Here is a 20,661-nt window from a genome sequence, read left to right on the forward strand (position 1 = left end):
TCAAAGTCCGTCAACTGCACATACGGTTCACGTCCACGCTGTCGCGGCATGCTACCAGTGTTAAAGACTGCGATGGAGCTCCGTATGCCACGGCAAACTGGCTGACACTGACGGCGGCGGTGCACATATGCTGCGCAGCTAGCGCCATTCGACGGCCAACACCGCGGTTCCTGGTGTGTCCGCTGTGCCGTGCGTGTGATCATTGCTTGTACAGCCCTCTCGCAGTGTCCGGAGCAAGTATGGTGGGTCTGACACACCGGTGTCAATGTGTTCTTTTTTCCATTTCCAGGAGTGTATTATTTTAGGCTCTTTAATACATCTGCACACTTATATCCACCTTGATTCTACTGTTATTTTAAGCTGTGAAGCTTTGGAATAAGTTCCTTTTTGTACTATTGCCATATTCATGCTTTTCACCATTTTTCCTAAAAAGAGAAATATCAGTAATGACGAAGGTCGCTAATGAATAGACACTGTATATTGTAGTTGTTCAAACACGAAGTTTTTTTAAAAAGTCTCAGATTTGTGTACTAGAAGAAAGACAATAAGTAAGTATTGGAACATGCTTTTGTGTTTTGAAAATACTGTCCCTGTAAACAGAGTTTAGCTTAGGCCATTTATTAACTCTAGACAATGAATTCTTCATGAGAGATTATACTGTTCCTTGAAATACCAAGAGACATGAACACTTGATAAGCTGAGCACTGATTTGAAATGTACATGATTGTTATTAAATACTGTAAAGAATATTTCATCTCTCAAACAATGTCCATTAATATTGATGTAACCAGTTTAGAAGAATCAAACTTCAACTTCACATACCAGTGAAGCACTCTCATCTTATTGAATGCTGCAGCTGTTGGTTAACTGAATGTAAATAATTTTGTAAGAAAGTTCTGGTAGAATTTAAATTCTTTAGAAATAATAGAGACCACTCCTCAGAAAGCAGAAACAGAGAGTCGCTGCCAGGCACAAAAAGGAAAAAAATTCTTGCTAGTTTTCAAAGTAATCTTTATTCAAGCTAAAGCGAAAGTAGACAGATGCGCACACACACACACACACACACACACACACACACACACACACACACACACACACGGAAGAAAAAGAAACACTATAAGTCTTAAGTTGTATGCGGTCCATAGCTGGCCATATATATATATATATATATATATATATATATATATATATATATATATATATATATACTCCTGGAAATGGAAAAAAGAACACATCGACACCGGTGTGTCAGACCCACCATACTTGCTCCGGACACTGCGAGAGGGCTGTACAAGCAATGATCACACGCACGGCACAGCGGACACACCAGGAACCGCGGTGTTGGCCGTCGAATGGCGCTAGCTGCGCAGCATTTGTGCACCGCCGCCGTCAGTGTCAGCCAGTTTGCCGTGGCATACGGAGCTCCATCGCAGTCTTTAACACTGGTAGCATGCCGCGACAGCGTGGACGTGAACCGTATGTGCAGTTGACGGACTTTGAGCGAGGGCGTATAGTGGGCATGCGGGAGGCCGGGTGGACGTACCGCCGAATTGCTCAACACGTGGGGCGTGAGGTCTCCACAGTACATCGATGTTGTCGCCAGTGGTCGGCGGAAGGTGCACGTGCCCGTCGACCTGGGACCGGACCGCAGCGACGCACGGATGCACGCCAAGACCGTAGGATCCTACGCAGTGCCGTAAGGGACCGCACCGCCACTTCCCAGCAAATTAGGGACACTGTTGCTCCTGGGGTATCGGCGAGGACCATTCGCAACCGTCTCCATGAAGCTGGGCTACGGTCCCGCACACCGTTAGGCCGTCTTCCGCTCACGCCCCAACATCGTGCAGCCCGCCTCCAGTGGTGTCGCGACAGGCGTGAATGGAGGGACGAATGGAGACGTGTCGTCTTCAGCGATTAGAGTCGCTTCTGCCTTGGTGCCAATGATGGTCGTATGCGTGTTTGGCGCCGTGCAGGTGAGCGCCACAATCAGGACTGCATACGACCGAGGCACACAGGGCCAACACCCGGCATCATGGTGTGGGGAGCGATCTCCTACACTGGCCGTACACCACTGGTGATCGTCGAGGGGACACTGAATAGTGCACGGTACATCCAACCCGTCATCGAACCCATCGTTCTACCATTCCTAGACCGGCAAGGGAACTTGCTGTTCCAACAGGACAATGCACGTCCGCATGTATCCCGTGCCACCCAACGTGCTCTAGAAGGTGTAAGTCAACTACCCTGGCCAGCAAGATCTCCGGATCTGTCCCCCATTGAGCATGTTTGGGACTGGATGAAGCGTCGTCTCACGCGGTCTGCACGTCCAGCACGAACGCTGGTCCAACTGAGGCGCCAGGTGGAAATGGCATGGCAAGCCGTTCCACAGGACTATATCCAGCATCTCTACGATCGTCTCCATGGGAGAATAGCAGCCTGCATTGCTGCGAAAGGTGGATATACACTGTACTAGTGCCGACATTGTGCATGCTCTGTTGCCTGTGTCTATGTGCCTGTGGTTCTGTCAGTGTGATCATGTGATGTATCTGACCCCAGGAATGTGTCAATAAAGTTTCCCCTTCCTGGGACAATGAATTCACCGTGTTCTTATTTCAATTTCCAGGAGTGTATATATGCCTCTGTATGGTTCCAGATGGACACACAATGTCAGTGCGTGGGTAGAGCCAGAGAGAATCGAGAAGTTGGGGGAGGGAATGGATTGAATAGTTAGCAGCTTGGAGCAAGACAGCTTGCCGGCCACCTAGGAGTGAGTGACGGTGGGGCGGCTGGTGCATGGGCTAGACGTGTGATGCATGCTTGTCAGGACCGGTGGAGAGCGGCGCATGCTGGAGGTGACCTGGGGTGGTGAATTTTTAGAGGAAGATAGGATGGAGGGAAGGTAAAGTTAGGGATGTGGGGACAATGGGGTGCAAGAGATTGAGATCAGGATGATTATTGCAGCGAATATCGTGTAACAAGGACATCTGCCATCTGCACAGTTGACGACCCTGTCTCACAACAAACAGTTGGGCATTATATTTCAAAGGCTGCTTACCACCCTGGGCCATATGGTCCTTCCATCCACCACCAGCTTCTCTGATGTAAGCAAATATTAGTTATCCTTGCAGCACATCCTCTGCTCCCGTAACTGACCTTGCCTGGATCTCCAATAATCCACTGGTGCCACTCACACCACCTAAGACTTTCCCCTCTCTCCATCCTGTCACCCCCTCCCAATTGATGTCCTCATATCACCTTCAGTGGGCACTGCTTCCCACTGACTCTGACAGCTGTGCATCACATTAATAGCCTGTGCACCAGCTGCCTCTCCCACCTGCATTCCTGACAATCCAGCTGCTTCCCTCTGAGCAGCTAGCCACCCACACCCAGCCACATTCCCTACCTCCAGCCTCTCTATCCCTCCACACATCTCTCACTAATCCGCCTGCTGAAATGCAGTAGTGGTATATAAAGTAATCCCAAGTCCAGTGGTCCGCAGCTCGCGGTCGTGCGGTAGCGTTCTCGCTTCCCACGCCCGGGTTCCCGGGTTCGATTCCCCGCGGGGTCAGGGATTTTCTCTGCCTCGTGATGACTGGGTGTTCTGTGCTGTCCTTAGGTTAGTTAGGTTTAAGTAGTTCTAAGTTCTAGGGGACTGATGACCATAGATGTTAAGTCCCATAGTGCTCAGAGCCATTTGAACCATTTGAACCAAGTCCAGTGGCACAATGTAGAGGCATAGGCGTGTGTATGAATGTGTGTGTGTGTGTGTTTGTTTGTGTGATAGAGGCAGAGAAAGAGAGAATAATTGCACTCTAGCCCAGAAATTGATTACTCTGAAAACTAGGACGCTGTCTTACATTTTGTGTGTGCCTGTCAACTACTGAACATTTCTGCTATTCAGTAAGCCGTCTCCTACACCCTTGAAGTATTATGAAAGTAAATAATATAATACCATACCAGTGAGAACTCTTACATAAAAGTTTAACTCATTTTAACATGAGAAATAGTTCCGTGTTCAGGGTTACTATGTGACAAGATCATTGTGTTTTTGAGAAACAGCACCATAGAAAGTATTGTTATATCATTATTTATACTGCTGCATGTACAGAAATATATAAGGAATACTTTGTTTAACGTTGTTTCCAAATATCTTGGAAGTACTTAACCAATTTACTTCAAACTTTACATGATTCTGTAATAAATTATTATTGGACAAACATGGGCTGTATATTTTTAACAAACATTCATAATATGTAAAGGGGAAATTCTTTTAGAAAGTATCTAGAAAAGTTCTTGATTAATTGACTTCTAAGTTTTACACAGTACCGGTACTCTAATAAACGTTTGTTCAGATATAGACTACATGTCTTAATAAAATGTTGTTATAAATATGAATATAATACAGGTATGTTAATGAGAGGCGTTACCAAAAATCTCAGTAAGTTTTCACTGATTTTCTTCAAATATGCTCTGAGCAATACCATGTGTGAGCTTGCCTGATCTGCATCAAATGGATCTGCTGAGAGGTAGATCGCTTCTTGAAATCCAGATGCTTTATGAAATTAAGGCGAGGAGTTACCTTTAACGCCATTTTGATAATAAGGTGGTCGTAGTGCTGAATTCCAAGTATTGACATTTCCGCAATTATTATAATGTAAATGTTTGAAGAGAGGTATCCACCCTTTACGAAAGTAATACGTGATGCAGGTAAATTGCAACATTATTTCACGTTATTGTGTGTGCACAAGTCAACAATACGTTGCACATACTTCAAGAATATTCAACTGACACACGAAATCGACTGCAAAAGAAAGTGTGCTAAGGTCCAGGAAAGGGTAACTGATAAAAATATGCACGACATTGATAAATAACTTCCACATAGACTCTTTGAACTGATGGAGTCACATGAATACAGTGACAGCACTACCGAGAGAAAGAAGGAGAATCACACGTGCACTATATCTGTGAATACAGTCACGGTGGACCGAGCGAGGTGACGCAGTGGTTAACAGACTGGACTCGCATTCACGAGGACGACGGTTCAAACCCGCGCCCAGCCATCCAGAGTTACGTTTTCCATGATTTCCCTAAATCGTTCCTGACAGTTGTAGGGAAAGTTCCTTTGAATGGGTGCTACCGATTCCTTTCCCATCCTTGACACAATCTGAGCTTGTGCTCCGTCTCTAATGACATCTATGTTGACGGGACATCTTTACTTCAGGTATGGTGAGCCTGCGTCAATAAACTTTAGTCTAGTGAAGTTAGGAATGCTGCTGCAATATCTCACCATAAATGTGAGCAGACGAAACGACTACAGAGGTGTAGAGGGAGATCACTAGAATCACGACAGCTTCCCGTTGCGGATATTACCTTCGCCGCTCTGGATTTTTAAGACCAAGACCATCCGTGCTCCCTGCATGTAAAGTGACACAGCTGGACTGAAAATCCAGTCTGGAGTGAAGTCTCAAGAAGTCTGAGGAAGTCTGGTGAAGAGCGACGACATTTCCTCCCGGCATCTGCTCCGCACGAGATTTTGCACTATAACACTTTTTGCACTAATGACAAGATTTTTCCTAACGTCCGCCAGTGTAGTATCTCTCCAACCATGAATTGTGAAAACATAGCTTGCCATTCTGAGTCAGTCAGCCTTGTTTGTACCGATAGTTCTTGGCCTTGCACCTCCGTCGTGGCTATATGTCTTCAGTCAGCCAATGACCAGTTGTTTCACAGGGAAAAATACTGAAACGGCGCTCTGTTTTTTCACTTCTCAGTGTGATATTATGGGATTTCAGACATTTTGCATATGAGAAAAGGACAGCCATCGAGCTGTAGTTTGTAATGATACTAAGCATGACAACGCGAGAGTAAAGAAACGAAATCTGTTTATAACGTGCGCCTATACCAAGACGCGCGGCCAGCGTTTAAAAGGTACTTTTAAACACTATGACTCGCTGGACACAGATATTTAAAATCATTGCCGCAGCGCTTGAAAGCAAGAAGCTGCGAAACAAAAGAAAGAACAATTTATCATTTGTTAGGAAAATTCTAGAGTCTTTATAGTTAGTTGTACTTCTGGTCGCCGATATGTTAACATGTACTTCATTACCTTTGATGTTTGGTCGCCGACTTGTTAAGACGTGTTGTGTAGCACCGCTACAAGTTATATTTCATTTAGTGTGAAAAACCACGTTATAACCAAGAAAAAAAACGCTTTTGTATACCTTGTGACCATAAAAAATACTTACGCGCACGCCAGGACATTTAATTTTTACAAAATATCGCACATACAAAAGCAGCGATTGTTGGACTGCTCCATGTATGAGAAAAACAAAAAAATGTAAGTTTTGTATTCATTGTAAATTTGTTGATGTTTATAGTTTAACGCCTTTGTTCTTTGAGAATATATTGATGCTTCACTGTACAGAAAATCTATGCTTATTCTTTTCTTTAAATTAACCACAAATAATGTTTATGTTTAAATGAACTTGGTTACAGGTTCGCTCTTTATCGCGGTGTCTCGATTGTACTTGGGAGACCATTAATGTGTTGAATTTCCGATCTGACAACTTTTTTTTTTACAAAATTTCACTGTTTTGCATTCATTTCCAATTTTTTTTTTTTATTATTCAAATAGGTCCCTTAGGTAATTTCATTGAAGAGTCTGATTGCGTGAAAGCAATCCGGGTTAAGAGGTCATTTGAGAAACTATTTTCGCGCAATCAACCTGTACGTCTCCTGAACACAACCGAGAACCGACGCATCGGCGATCATTCATTAATTTTTCTCTCTTTCCAAGTCGTACCAAAAAACGCCCAAGGAGAACTGCCGTGAGTACGCAATCTAGTGTTAAAGGTTGCATTCTTTATCTTGTCGGCAAACACTGCCATAAATTATCATCATCAATGTTATATTTGGTTAAATGTGAAAAGCAAAAACCTTTTAACGCTAGATCAGGACGTTTCTTCTTGTCTGTGGATGGCGAAATTTCTCCAGTCCCAGTAAGTCACCTCAGCGCCTGGTGGTAAAAAACGACACGTAGGACACCTTTCGGAAAGTTTTACTTACTTTCAGCCGAGAGGAGAAACGCGTGTAGAAATGGGCCCCCCTTATTCCTATTTTCCGCGAATTCATCAGACATCCATGAGCCGTGCACAGCTCATGTTCATGCCGTTTATTGCTTGTCACCTTGTCTTCACTGTACTGTCGCCTCCTTCTTATTCGATTCACTGGCGTCACTAAGTTGCTGATTTGCTTGCCCGTGAGTGGCAGCAGCAGCGCGTATCGACAGTGCACTGTCGTACCACCTCTGAAGCGACTGCTAGTATTTATGGCTCGTCGTGTGTCATGAGTTCAGTGGGGGACAGAGCGCCAGTGAGGCGCTGACAGCCAGTACTTGCCGACCGCTGGCCACACACATGTAAACTGTCCGACGGAATGTGATTGGAGTGGGAACGACCGTTGGTTGGTCGTTCGGTTGGCCGTCTCATTGGGTGACGTGCATTTGGTCTTTTGACCGTTTCTGGGCCTCATCAGTTGGTCATCTTACCGGACGTGGGTCGGTTCCTTCCTCGTGCAGAGATGTCGTCGCCGATGGGCAAGAGTTAGCGTGGGTGGGTCCGAGCCAGTCTGCCGTGTCGCCGTGTCTCCGAGTTCCAGGCGGACATCAAGTGAGTCGCGATGGAGCTGGTGTGAGCTACAGACAGCCAAGACTCGCCCGACCGTTGTCGACACACATACGAGGTGCATTCAAGTTTTAAGGCCTCCGATTTTTTTCCTCCGGACTGGAAAGAGATAGAAACATGCGCATTCTTTTAAAATGAGGCCGCGTTCATTGTCAATACGTCCCAGAGATGGCAGCACCGTACGGCAGATGGAATTTTACCGACAGCCGCGAGAATGAGAACTGTTTTAAATACTTAAAATGGCGACGTTTTCCTTATTTGAACAGCGTGCAGTCATTCGTTTTCTGAATTTGCGTGGTGTGAAACCAATTGAAATTCATCGACAGTTGAAGGAGACATGTGGTGATGGAGTTATGGATGTGTCGAAAGTGCGTTCGTGGGTGCGACAGGTTAATGAAGGCAGAACATCGTGTGACAACAAACCGAAACAACCTCGGGCTCGCACAAGCCGGTATGACGACATGATCGAGAAAGTGGAGAGAATTTTTTTGGGGGATCGCCGAATGACTGTTGAACAGATCGCCTCCAGAGTTGGCATTTCTGTGGGTTCTGTGCACACAATCCTGCATGACGACCCGAAAATGCGAAAAGTGTCATCATGTGGGTGCCACGAATGCTGATGGACGACCACAGGGCTGCCCGTGTGGCATGTTGCCGAGCAATGTTGACACGCAACGACAGCATGAATGGGACTTTCTTTTCGTCGGTTGTGACAATGGATGAGACGTGGATGCCATTTTTCAATCCAGAAACAAAGCGCCAGTCAGCTCAATGGAAGCACACAGATTCACCGCAACCAAAAAAATTTCGAGTAACCGCCAGTGCTGAAAAAATGATGGTGTCCATGTTCTGGGGCAGCGAAGGCGTAATCCTTACCCATTGCGTTCCAAAGGGCACTACGGTAACAGGTGCATCCTACAAAAATGTTTTGAAGAACAAATTCCTTCCTGCACTGCAACAAAAACGTCTGGGAAGGGCTGCGCGTGTGCTGTTTCACCAAGACAACGCACCCGCACATCGAGCTAACGTTACGCAACAGTTTCTTCGTGATAACAACTTTGAAGTGATTCCTCATGCTCCCTACTCACCTGACCTGGCTCCTAGCGACTTTTGGCTCTTTCCAACAATGAAAGACACGCTCCGTGGCCGCACATTCACCAGCCGTGCTGCTATTGCCTCAGCGATTTTCCAGTGGTCAAAACAGACTCCCAAAGAAGCCTTCGCCGTTGCCATGGAATCATGGCGTCAGCATTGTGAAAAATGTGTACGTCTGCAGGGCGATTACGTCGAGAAGTAACGCCAGTTTCATCGATTTCGGGTGAGTAGTTAATTAGAAAAAAAATCGGAGTCCTTAGAACTTGAATGCACCTCGTAATTTGAGTAGGGACGACCTTGGTTGGTCGTTCGGTCGATCGTCTCATCGGACATCGCCGACCGCTTATGGAAACTCTGTGTGTGTGTGTGTGTGTGTGTGTGTGTGTGTGTGTGTCTTATCGTTTCTCCTTGTTGTTCCATGGTGATTGGTTTTAGGATTGTCCGAGTTGGTGCAAAAGTTTACGTGGAACTGTGTGTAGCTTCTGTGATTTCCGCTGAGCAGATGAATGCTGTCTGCGTACTGGAGTAGCCAGTCAGCCGGTTGCGACAGAGCAGCGAGGAAGTCTCCGAGGCGTGAGAAGGGAACTGATTGGGTTGTTGGTTGGTTCTTCAGCCATCTCTAGGTCGTGCTGCCACCCTATTATTTAGTGTTACGCTTGGCTGCCTGTCTCACCTAAAGTGTTATTTGAGTTTCCTCCCCAGGCCGACCCTTGGAACACTTCTCAGCAGTACTGTTCTCCTGTATGTGATTGTGATTTTCTTTTGTCGCGAGTACTGTGCCAGGCCTTCAGCGGTGTATTAATTTTGTCTGTTCTACGTTCAGTGTATGGCATTCAGCCGGACCTTATGTGAAGTATTTTAAGATCAGGCCTTCAGCCGTGTTTTACTTAAAACTCTTGTTTGCTCTGTATTTAGGCCTTCAGCCGTGTTTGCTTTAAAATCTGTGGCTTTCTGCCCATAATGCGTAAATTCCTAGGCGCTCAGTCCGGAACCCCGCGACTGCTACGGTCGCAGGTTCGAATCCTGCCTCTGGCATGGATGTGTGTGATGTCCTTAGGGTAGTTAGGTTTAAGTAGTTCTAAGTCTAGGGGACTGATGACCTCAGCTGTTAAGTCCCATAGTGCTTAGAGCCTTTTGAACCGTAAATTCCTGTCTGTAAGGTTTCTCTTTAATTATCTTGAAATTTTAAAATGGCCTTCAGCCGTACTGTGTAAATGCTCATGTTAAGGTTTGTCTTTAATTATTTTGAATAATTGTTTGGGACTTCAGCCGCCAAGATACACTCCTGGAAATTGAAATAAGAACACCGTGAATTCATTGTCCCAGGAAGGGGAAACTTTATTGACACATTCCTGGGGTCAGATACATCACATGATCACACTGACAGAACCACAGGCACATAGACACAGGCAACAGAGCATGCACAATGTCGGCACTAGTACAGTGTATATCCACCTTTCGCAGCAATACAGGCTGCTATTCTCCCATGGAGACGATCGTAGAGATGCTGGATGTAGTCCTGTGGAACGGCTTGCCATGCCATTTCCACCTGGCGCCTCAGTTGGACCAGCGTTCGTGCTGGACGTGCAGACCGCGTGAGACGACGCTTCATCCAGTCCCAAACATGCTCAATGGGGGACAGATCCGGAGATCTTGCTGGCCAGGGTAGTTGACTTACACCTTCTAGAGCACGTTGGGTGGCACGGGATACATGCGGACGTGCATTGTCCTGTTGGAACAGCAAGTTCCCTTGCCGGCCTAGGAATGGTAGTACGTTGGGTTCGATGACGGTTTGGATGTACCGTGCACTATTCAGTGTCCCCTCGACGATCACCAGTGGTGTACGGCCAGTGTAGGAGATCGCTCCCCACACCATGATGCCGGGTGTTGGCCCTGTGTGCCTCAGTCGTATGCAGTCCTGATTGTGGCGCTCACCTGCACGGCGCCAAACACGCATACGACCATCATTGGCACCAAGGCAGAAGCGACTCTCATCGCTGAAGACGACACGTCTCCATTCGTCCCTCCATTCACGCCTGTCGCGACACCACTGGAGGCGGGCTGCACGATGTTGGGGCGTGAGCGGAAGACGGCCTAACGGTGTGCGGGACCGTAGCTCAGCTTCATGGAGACGGTTGCGAATGGTCCTCGCCGATACCCCAGGAGCAACAGTGTCCCTAATTTGCTGGGAAGTGGCGGTGCGGTGCGGTCCCCTACGGCACTGCGTAGGATCCTACGGTCTTGGCGTGCATCCGTGCGTCGCTGCGGTCCGGTCCCAGGTCGACGGGCACGTGCACCTTCCGCCGACCACTGGCGACAACATCGATGTACTGTGGAGACCTCGCGCCCCACGTGTTGAGCAATTCTGCGGTACGTCCACCCGGCCTCCCGTATGCCCACTATACGCCCTCGCTCAAAGTCCGTCAACTGCACATACGGTTCACGTCCACGCTGTCGCGGCATGCTACCAGTGTTAAAGACTGCGATGGAGCTCCGTATGCCACGGCAAACTGGCTGACACTGTCGGCGCCGGTGCACAAATGCTGCGCAGCTAGCGCCATTCGACGGCCAACACCGCGGTTCCTGGTGTGTCCGCTGTGCCGTGCGTGTGATCATTGCTTGTACAGCCCTCTCGCAGTGTCCGGAGCAAGTATGGTGGGTCTGACACACCGGTGTCAATGTGTTCTTTTTTCCATTTCCAGGAGTGTATTTCAGCTTTACATAGGATGGTTTTCTCTTGCACTGTGTAAATGCTTTACTTTAAAGGTGCCCTTTTATTATGTTCAAATATTATTGGGCTTTCGGCCGAGGAATTAATTTAAATTTTCCGTAATTTGACTTTTAGCCGAGATTTGTAAATTCTTGTCTTTTATAGAATTTCCTTTGCTGATGTGAAATATTATTTGGGCCTTTAGGCGAGAAGATATTTTAATTTTACTTAAGTGAGGCCTTCAGCCATTTCTCTAAATCCTTGTGTTTTAAAAGGAATTATTTAAACTTATTATTGAGGAGTCACTTGGACCCTCAGCCCTGAATTGATCCTCTTTGTTTTAAACAGAAAACTCTGCATTCGTTTACGAGGAATAAAGTTCTGTGTTCTTGTGAAACTAACAGTAACTGATCTTGGCCCCTTTCCACAACCTGATCCGCTCTGTCCTACGATCCCAGATTTCAAGAACGCTTTAAAAACAGCCTTGCATTTGTAGGAGAGCCGAACAATAAAAACAGGTCACTCCTCTGGTCTCTGGTGGGAAGGATAGCTGCTGTGCTTTCTTAACGGGGAGCAAGTCTGGCTACTGGCAGCAGAAGCAGCTCTCATCCCTCCACCAAAGCTGATTCACAAGCGAAATACTGCCACTGCTTAACCCCATACTGTTAATCAGAGAAGACTGTCGTGATCTGCTCTTACAATCACTTATGTTACTAATTAAATCAGAGTAAGACTCGATCGATCTCACCATGATCCGCCGAGTTATTAATAGGATTTCCCAATCAGAAAGAGAAATGAAGAGGAGAGGCTGACACTTCTCAACACTAATAAGAATTTGGACAGATGTAAACTACCTACTTAATATACAGGGTGAGTCACCTAACGTTACCGCTATATATATTTCGTAAACCACATCAAATACTGACGAACCGATCCCACAGACCGAACGTGAGGAGAGGGGCTAGTGTAATTGTTTAATACAAACCATACAAAAATGCACGGAAGTATGTTTTTTAACACAAACCTACGTTTTTTTAAGTGGAACCCCGTTAGTTTTTTTTAGCACATCTAAACATATAAACAAATACGTAATCAGTGCCGTTTGTTGCATTGTAAAATGTTAATTACATCCGGAGATATTGTAACCTAAAGTTGACGCTTGAAACCTCCGACGTTCAGTTGCGTGTTGTAACAAACACGGGCCACGGTTGGCGAACAGCATCTGCAGGGACATGTTTACGATGACGACCGTGTTTACGAGTGTGGCTGTAGTGCACTGTTGTGGTTTGGTCTAGCTGTCGCAGTGTCCGCATGTAGCGCTCGCTGCTATTGTTATTCTGAATTCGTCTCCGCACGCAGACCAACTGTAGTACACCGTGTTACCAGACGTCTGTGATAGTGTAGTGTTGTAGGAACTGTGACCATGGTGTATTCGAACTCTGAAAAGGCGGAGATGATACTCATCTATGGCGAGTGTCGACGAAATGCACCCGGACAGAGAGCGTCCAACGTGCCGCACATTGCAAAACATCTACCGCCAACTGTATGCAACAGGTATGGTCGTAGCACGCAAACGGGTCCGTAACAGGCCCGTCACAGGAGAAGCGGGTGCAGTTGGTGTGTTAGCTGCTGTTGCCATGAACCCACACATGAGTTCATGGGACAGTGCGAGAGCCGGTGGACTGAGTCAAATTAGTGTCATGCACATACTGCATCGTCACCGCTTTCACCCGTTTTATGTGTCGCTACATCAGCAATTACACGGTGATGACTTTAATCATCGAGTGCAATTCTGTCAATGGGCATTAACAGAGAATGCGTTGCAGTTCTACCTGTTTACCGATGAATCGTATTCACAAACCACGGGGCAGTGAATCTACGGAACGTGCATTACTGGTCCGTGGACAATCCTCGCTGGCTCAGACAGGTAGAGCCACAGCGACCGTGGACTGTAAATGTATGGTGCGGAATCATTGGCGACCACCTCATTGGTCCTCACTTCATTACAGGGGCCCAAACAGCTGCAACATACATCGCGTATCTACAAAATGATCTGCCAACGTTGCACGAAAATGTCCCACTGGAAACGCGTCGACGTATGTGGTATCAGCATGATGGTGCACCTGCACATTCCGCAATTAACACTAGGCTGACCCTTGACAGGATGTTCGAAGGAGCGTTTCATAGGACGTGGAGGACGCATAAATTGGCCAGCCCGTTCTCCTGATCTTACACCTCTGGACTTCTTTCTGTGGGGTACGTTAAAGGAGAATGTGTACCGTGATGTGCCTACAACCCCAGAGGATATGAAACAACGTATTGTGGCAGCCTGCGGTGACATTACACCAGATGTACTGCGGCGTGTACGACATTCATTACACCAGAGATTGCAATTGTGTGCAGCAAATGATGGCCACCGCATTGAACATCTACTGGCCTGACATGTCGGGACACACTCTATTCCACTCCGTAATTGAAAACGGAAACCACGCGTGTACGTGTACCTCAGCCCTCATGGTAATGTACATGTGCGTCAGTGAAAAAGACCAATAAAAAGGTGTTAGCATGTGGACGTAATATGCTGTTCCAGTCTCTTCTGTACCCAAGGTCCATCACCGTTCCCTTTGGATCCCTACGTAATTCGGTGCTCTCCGATACACACGATCGAACAGCGGAGGAGTGGTATTCAAGCGTCAACTTTAGGTTACAATATCTCCGGGTGTAATTAACATTTTACAATGCAACAAACGGCACTGATTACGTATTTGTTTATATGTTCAGATGTGCTAACAAAACTAACGGGGTTCCATTTAAAAAAACGTAGGTTTGTGTTAAAAAACATACTTCCGTGCATTTTTTTATGGTTTGTATTAACCAATTATACTAGCCGCTCTCCTCACGTTCGGTCTGTGGAATCGATTCGTCAGTATTTGATGTGGTTTACGAAATATATCCAGCGGTAATGTTAGGTGACTCACCCTGTATATTGAACATTAATAAAACCATCAAACAGCAGGGACAGATTCCTGACTGGAAATGGAAGAAGAAAGGTCGTATGAACATGTGTCCGGAAAAAAATCTGCCTCGGTATCTGCCGCAGACGAATGGAACTTCCCTGGCCACGTGCCGTGTGTTTCTCGTGTTGTGCAGATAGTGACTGACGCAGCGTACTGTAAGCAGCTGAATTGTCCCGTATTCATGTCGGGAACAAGCCGAGGTGGTGTTTGTCCAAGCAGATGGAAACCCCCCACAGACACCAACCACGTCAGACAACGTTTCAAGCCCTTTCTGGACCTTAACGTAATCATGTGTCAAATTGTTCAAATGGCTCTGAGCACTATGAGACTTAACTTCTGAGGTCATCAGTCCCCTAGAACTTAGAACTACTTAAACCTAACTAACCTAAGGACATCACATACATCCATGCCCGAGGCAGGATTCGAACCTGCGACCGTAGCGGTCGCGCGGTTCCAGACTGTAGCGCCTAGAACCGGTCGGCCACCACGGCCGGCAATCATGTGTCCTTTCAGATTACCGTTCAGAAGAGCGTGAAACGTTGTATGATGTGATTTGTATCTGTGGTGGTATTTGGTTTGGTATAGCTGTGCTGCTTCTCGACCGATTCGATCTGTTTGGCCGTACACAAACACCACCTCGGCCTGTTCCAGACGTGAATACCGGGGCACTCTGCTGCTTACAGTATGCTGCGTCAATCACACAGCCTGCAACACAAGAGGAATAAAACGGCACGTGGTCAGAGGAATTTTCACTCGGCTGCACCATTTGCAGTGGATGATCATAGGACGTTTTTTCATCCATTTCCATTCCTGTATCCGTCCCTGCAGGTTGTATTAATGTTCAGCCTATCTGTGACGGTATCCACCGCTACGCCGTACCGGTATTTCCGACGGAGAAAAAAGAAACAGAACCACAGATTTTGAGATGTGGTACAATAGAACTACTGCTGCGGTTGAAGCGATGTAAAACCATGCCTACCTGATGTGATATATTCACACTTTTAAACGCCTTAGAAAAGCGTTAAAACAACATTTTAAAAATTGCAAGAGCAACTCGCCTCTCCTGATAGGTCACAGTACCGGAACATATTTTTTATAAATGAAGCAATGTTATACATGAAAGGGAAATGTTGTAAGGAAAAAATGACGGATAGTTCTTGACTAATTTACTTCAGAATTTCACATGATGCTGTAATAAACATTCGGACAAGCATATGCTGTATAATTTTTGATATACATAACACAAATATATTTGCATTTTAATACACATAAATATAAAATGCTGTTAGTAAAAATCTAGAACATTTGTAGACAAATTGACTTCAGATTTTGCATGACAGTTTAATAAACGTTTTGGTTTTAGCCAAAATTTCGAAATTTCCATGACTGATTTGCTCTATATTTTTACACCATAGTACAGTAAACATCCTGACAGACATAGGATATAAATTTTTTGAAGAACAATGTGCAGATTTTCTGTTAAAACTGAGTGCGAGAGAGAAAGTACTGTGCTGCGCTCTATTTGGAATGTATTCACGTTTTTGTTTTCTTTCTTACAATCTTTTTTAACTACGATAGCAAAGCATTTAAATCATTAGAAATTTTCTTCCTGTAATGCATGTTCTTTCTCCTTATATGTAATTAGCACAAAAATTGATTAGACAACATTATGATATATGGTTTTCTTCCTCGCAGTTGATTTTAACAGAAAACAGCTAAGCTTTACTTGTGGTTTATTCTCTTAGGTGCTAGAGTACTACTATGGAATGTGATTTCTCTGAAACTCTGTAATCTTCCCCAACCGCAGATAGATCTATGTGGAATACCATTATTGAAGCAACTATACTAACAGTTCCAGCAGCTACAGCAGACCCTTTCATATTGTCTATCTCAATGACCCCAATTGATTTACCCACTCATTTTTAGTGACTTCAGCTCGTAATCAAGATTTCGTTTGCAACAACAATAAACATGGCTCATGGTCAGTTAGAGGGGAAAGAGGAGATTAACAGACAGGGAAGGGGAGGAGATGGACATGGGAAGGAGTGGCAGGGAGAGGTGGAGGAGGAGGTGGAGGGGAAGAGAGAGAGGTAAGGAGGGCGGGAAGGTGGAGCAAATGGGAACAGATAGGGGACAGGAGGTGATGGACAGAGAGTGGGATAGGAGTTTATGGTTAGAGAGAGGGCGGAGGTGGACCTTATCATGTATATCCAAATCCCATATATATTTAGCAGCTGTAATGCATTACTGATTTCACTATTATTGTTATATTATAATTAAATACTATTCTGCTGTGCATCGCACTGCTGGTGTTGTGGAGACGGAATAATTATTTGGTAAAGTTCGACTCCTTTCTCTCTTACGCCAGCCTCTTCATCTCACAGTAGCTCTTCCATACAACATCCTCAATTATTTGTTGGATATATTAGAATATCGGTCTTCTTCTGCAGTTTTCACCCTCTACAGCTCTGTCTAGTACCACGAAAAGTTATTCCCTTATGTCTTAAAACTTGTCGTACCATTCTGTCTTTTCTTCTCGTCAGTGTTCACCGTATACTTCTGTTCTCTCCAGTGCGGATAAACTCTCATTTCTTATCTTATTGGTCCACATAACTTTCATCATCCTTCCGTGGCACCAAGAGAGCTTTGATTTTCTTCTTCTCAGCTTCATCCCTGTTCTTACTGTTCCTCCATGGAACTTACGCATGTTGTTTACAATCCTTCATTGCCTGTAACTTATGGCTAATTTTCTGAGTATTTTGAACGTCGTGCACCATTCAACGTTGTCGACCGCTTCTACTAAATTGGCAGATTCTACAGAGGTGTCTATATTTTTCGCACTTCTTGCTTCCATTATCAAGTGTAACTTCACATCCACCTCTCTGTTGTCTTTACCTGTGTTATGGCCCGAATAAAACTGGAACCTGGTAAATTTACTCTGCCGCGTGGCTGTATTTGTATACATTACCCTGATGAGAAAAGTTTTACTCTTATAGTATAAATTTCGACTTTAGTGACTTTTGTTCAGTTTATAGCTTAACTGTTTCGGTAAGATAACTCGGTTTTAAAAATGCGTCATAAATAAAGAGAATTACGTTAGAGGTGGTCTTTTATTCATCACCTAATCAGATGAATCGCCAGAAATTCCTCATCATTCATTGTATTTAACGAGGTATATTATTTAAAATGGTAATAGTAACAAACTGTATTTCTTTTCTAGCGCTCAGAGCCTCCAACTATGTTACTTTCCAACTTCTGCTATCATTTTCATAATAACTTCCAGTTACTAAATATCAATCATCGAGTCCAGTTTCCATATACTCTCCGAGATGCAGGTTACAAAGCGAAAGTTACTTACCATCGACAACATCTGAAGTGATATAACAACCTGAAAGCGGTCAGTTGGTCTGCATTCTGAGAGAAAAGAAAATCATTCCCTCAGACACTCATTTGCTAATAGCAGGACATAGCAACAGGCACACACACACACACACATACACACACACACACAAACACACACACGCAGAAGGGAGATGGAGATTGATAGAACTGACTAGCATTCAACACCGCTTCCCACTTAGGATCATCATACACTGCTCCTGCATAAGAGACGTAACTGGAACTGTGAATAAACGGTTTGTAAACGCGAAGAAATTAATATGGAGCTAGCAGGTGGAACAGATGTACGTAGGAAGCAAACAGAGTGCTTTGAAATCTAACATAAAGCAATTAGAGTAACAGAACGCAAGGTACCGAAGTTTATTTTAGTGGGTGAAAGGAAACTTATGCTATAGAACGAGTACTGGATTCCGATGCACCACGGCAGGTTTACTGTAACACTTATACCTTCACATTGACGATGACCAAAGGCACAATGCCGACTTCTGGTCACGTGAAGTAACACTTCAAATAGTCTGTGCTTTGAACATTTCCTGGGAGTCCAGTAGAAGATTCCGATGCACAACTGCAGGTTTACTGTAACCCCTGGACCTTCACATTCACGATGAAACACAGAAATTGCATCGGGATTGAATACAAAAGGCACAATGCCGACTTCTGTCCAGGGGGAGTAACGCTTCAAACAATCTGTGCTTTGAAACTTTCCTGGGAGATCAAGAGTAGATTCCTATGCACCACTGCAGGTTTAATGTAAGCCTTGGACTTTCACATTGTCGATGTAACACAGAAATTGCAGCAGAATTGAATAAAAAATTCACAATGCCGACTTCTGTCAAGGAGGAGTAACGCGTCAAGCAGTCTGTGGTTTGAACCTTTTCTGGGAGACCAGTATTAAATTCCCATGCACCATGGCAGGTTCACCGCAATCCTTGGACCTTCAAACTGACGATGAAACACAGAAATTGCATCGTGAATGAATACAAAATGCACAATGCCGACTTTTGTAGGGGGGGAGAAACGCTTCAAACAGTCTGTTCTGGAACCATTCCAGGGAGGCCAGTAGAAGATTCAAATAGACCACTGCAGATTTACTATAGCCCTCGGACCTTCACATTGACGATGAAACAAAGACATTGCATCGGGAGTGAATACAAAATGCACAATGCCGACGTCTGTCAAGGGGTGGTAACGCCTTATACAGTCTGTGCTTTGAATATTTCCTGGGTGACGAGTATTAGATTCTGACACGCCAAGGCAGGTGTACTGTAACCCTTGGACCTTCACATTGACGATGAAACACATAAATAGCCTCCGGGTTGAATACAATACCCACAATGCCGTACTCTGTCCAAGAGGAGTAACGCTTCAAACAGTCTGTGTTTGAACCTTTCCTGAGAGACCAGTAGTAGTTTCCGAAGCACCACTGCACGGTTACTCTAACACTTGGACCATCACATTGACGATGAAACACAGAAATTGCATCGGGATTCAATACAACAGGCTCAATCCCGACTTCTGTATAGGGGAGTAACGCTTCAAACAGTCTGTGATTCGAACCATTCCGAAGCACCACGGCTGGTTTACTGTACCCCTTGCACCTTCACATTGACGATGAAACACAGAAATTTCATCAATATTGAATACAAAAGGGACAATGCTGACTTCTGTCCAGGGGGAGAAACGCATCAAACAGTCTGAGCTGGAACCTTTTCTAGGAGTCCAGTAGTAGATTCCGATGCATCTCTATAGGTTTACTGTAACCCTTGTACCATCACATTGACGATGAAACACAGAAATTGCATCAAGATTGATATAAAAGGCGGAATCAAGACTTTTGCACAGGGAGAGTAACCCTTCAAACAGTCTGTGCATGGACCCTTCCTAGGAGACCAGCAGTAATTTGCGATGCACCGCTGCAGGTCTTCTGTAACCCTTGGAACCTCACATTGACGATGAAACACAGAAATTGCATTGGGATTAAATACAAATTCACAATGCCGTCTTCTGTCCTGGGGTAGTAACAGTCGGTCGTTTGAACCTTTCCAGGGAGACCAGTATTAGATTCCCATGCACCACGGCAGGTTTACGGTAACCCTTAGACCTTCACATTGACGATGAAACACAGAAATTGCATCGGGATTGAATACAAAAGGCACAATCCTGACTTCTGTCGAGGGGGAGTAACAATTCAAAGGGTCTGTGCTTTGAACCTTTCCTTGGAGACCAGTATGTGATTCCGAAGCAACACGGCTGGTTTACCGTAACCGGTAGGGCGTCACATTGACGATGAAACAAAGAAATTGCATCGGGATTGAATACAAAATTCCCAATGCCGACTTCTGTCCACGGGTAGTAACGCCTCAAACAGTCTGTCGTTTGAACCTTTCCTGGGAGGCCAGTATTAGAATGCGACACACCAAGGCAGCTGTACTGTAAGCCTTGGAATGTCACATTGACGATGAGACACATAAACAGCATCGGGGTTGAATACAGAAGGCACAATTCTGTATTCTGTCCCAGGGGAGTAACGCTTCAAACAGTCCGTGTTTGAACCTTTCATGGGAGACCAGTAGCAGATTCCGATGCACCTCTGCAGGTTTACTCTAACACTTGTAGCTTCACATTGACGATGAAACACCGAAATTTCATCGGTATTGAATACAAAATTCACAATGCTGACTTCTGTCCAAGGGTAATAACATCTCAAACAGTCTGTCGTTTAAACCTTACATGGTAACCAGTATTAGATTCCCATGCA

The sequence above is a fragment of the Schistocerca nitens genome, chromosome 6, assembly GCF_023898315.1.
Source record: "Schistocerca nitens isolate TAMUIC-IGC-003100 chromosome 6, iqSchNite1.1, whole genome shotgun sequence".
Taxonomy (NCBI): Eukaryota; Metazoa; Arthropoda; class Insecta; order Orthoptera; family Acrididae; genus Schistocerca; species Schistocerca nitens.